Source organism: Papaver somniferum, unplaced genomic scaffold, assembly GCF_003573695.1.
Source record: "Papaver somniferum cultivar HN1 unplaced genomic scaffold, ASM357369v1 unplaced-scaffold_132, whole genome shotgun sequence".
NCBI classification, from domain to species: domain Eukaryota; kingdom Viridiplantae; phylum Streptophyta; class Magnoliopsida; order Ranunculales; family Papaveraceae; genus Papaver; species Papaver somniferum.
In genome coordinates this window covers 3,346,305-3,348,279 of record NW_020622381.1, presented here as the reverse complement: position 1 = coordinate 3,348,279, position 1,975 = coordinate 3,346,305, and the positions used below count along the sequence as shown (strand labels likewise).

Below are 1,975 nucleotides of genomic sequence, written 5' to 3'. Positions count from 1 at the left end.
ATCAATGCACACGAGGCACTATCCTAGCCAAGTGGACCAGGGAGTACAACATGCTGAGATGCACGAAATCAGATCCACGGTTGCTTTGTCTCATTAGAGCAAGTCTTATAGTGGAAGTTTCCATCTTCCATCTTCCACGCCACCTCAACATTTGGAACCGTGGATGGAAGTGCAAGTGTAGTGGTGGAATAGTGAAAACGCTATTAAGAATAGCGTTTTTTTCTCAGCCGTTAGATTTAAAAACGTTATTCTAAATCTACGAACAAAAAAAAAACGCTATTTTTAATAGCGTTTTCTTAGCTCTATTCTTATTGGCGTTCAGATGGATTCTACGAACCCTTCCACGAAACGGTGGAACCTTGCTTGGATTTTCTGTGGAAAACCCCAACTTGGAAGCCATTAAACTTGACATTCCATGGTTTTTCCACACTTGGAATAGGTTGGATTCCAGCATAAGACTTGATCTTAGGAGATAAATTCAAATGCGAAAAAGCTAAACGTGGACCTCGGTGACAGATCCAAATGCAAAATGACAAATGTTATTGTATGCACCCATGCATAGGATGAATGCATTAAATGTTCTTGGACTTCTAACATATTTTATTGTAAATATAATAGTCTAGGTTTATTAAATGTTTCATTAATCAAAAATACTAAATACAACGAATTTGTTGTATACACGTCATAAATGGCCCACCATTAATCGAGCAGGCAGCGAGAGAAATCCGGACAAATTAACCGCTTCTTAACTGATAAGGATCAACTGAGGAGCCTTAATCTTTAAGTTTTCTAAACATTTCTAGACACATACGTGTCATTTGTCTTACCGACTTACTGGATATAAATAGCCAGTTCTCAACCATGGATGTACTACTTTTAAGAAACAGAGTAATAAGAAATGAAATGGGGAATTTAATTCCCATCTTCTCCTCCCATCTTTCTTCTTCTATAATTTCAGTTACATACCAACACCAACAATGTTTAATTGTATCGGCATAGTACATACATGAGAATCGCATGAGAACACAACACGTTATCAGCACGAATAGCTCGATGCCGCCTGTTCGACGGTGTTTATGCCGAGCTACCGGGGATGATGCCCGCAAAGCCATATAATCAACTTCACAATTTATATTTGTGTCTTGAGTTGAATTTGTGTTTTTTTTAATAATATATGTGGATAGTAGTACTGACTCTGTTGCTTCTATTGATCAGGGTAGTAACACTATTAATGGCGGCAAGTTGTTCTACAAGTATTGCAAACTTGTACGAATGTTTTTGGGTAAGTGCGGGAAGGTGAGAACCGCGACTCCGTAAACTTTAATAATTTTCCGCTATATTATTTTTGTTATGGTACTTGCGGTTTTTAATACCGGCGAAGCGAGAAATTGTTGTATCCTTAGAGGATAACATAAATTTAATTTCTCTTGCTCTAAATAATCTCCAGAGATTTTGAAACAATTCCACCAGAAGCTGGAATTTCGTCTAGCATAGTATAGATGCAAAAGGCACGGTCCGCTAGCCATTCGGTCCCAGAAGTGACCCGTTATAAAAGTGCTAGTCGTTCCTATTTGCGGTCCCTGAAGTGACCAAGTAGGAAACTTTTCTATAAAAGAGTGTATCCATTTGTACGCTTGTAAATTAATATTCCGTCGATCCCGAGGGACGAAAATGGAGATTTATTATGTTGGTACCATATTTGTACTTATGTTTTCTTTGTTTTGAGTTTTGTTTATTTTATTTACTTGTTTTGGAAATGGTGGATTCCCGAAGCAATCCATGAGACGTTGCCGACTCCAGAAGCAGTCCAACATGCAATTTGTGGTTTCCTATAGTAATCCATATTAGGCTCCAGAAGTGGTCCATGGATTCTAGGAATAATCCATAAAATTTTGGGTTTCTAGAAGTATCCAATGGTCACCAAATATTTTTATTGATGACTCCATTATTTTTTCTCTTGTCTATCTGCACTAAA

General features: G+C 37.7%; 1 long non-coding RNA gene across 1 annotated transcript; it reads left to right on the top strand.

Moving 5' to 3' along the window:
* The first annotated feature begins 892 nt into the window (after window positions 1-892).
* LOC113332694 lies at window positions 893-1,693 on the top strand. Its single transcript, XR_003351669.1, has 2 exons — window positions 893-1,296; window positions 1,448-1,693. It is a non-coding gene; the product is annotated as an uncharacterized LOC113332694 (long non-coding RNA).
* Window positions 1,694-1,975: the final 282 nt, after the last annotated feature.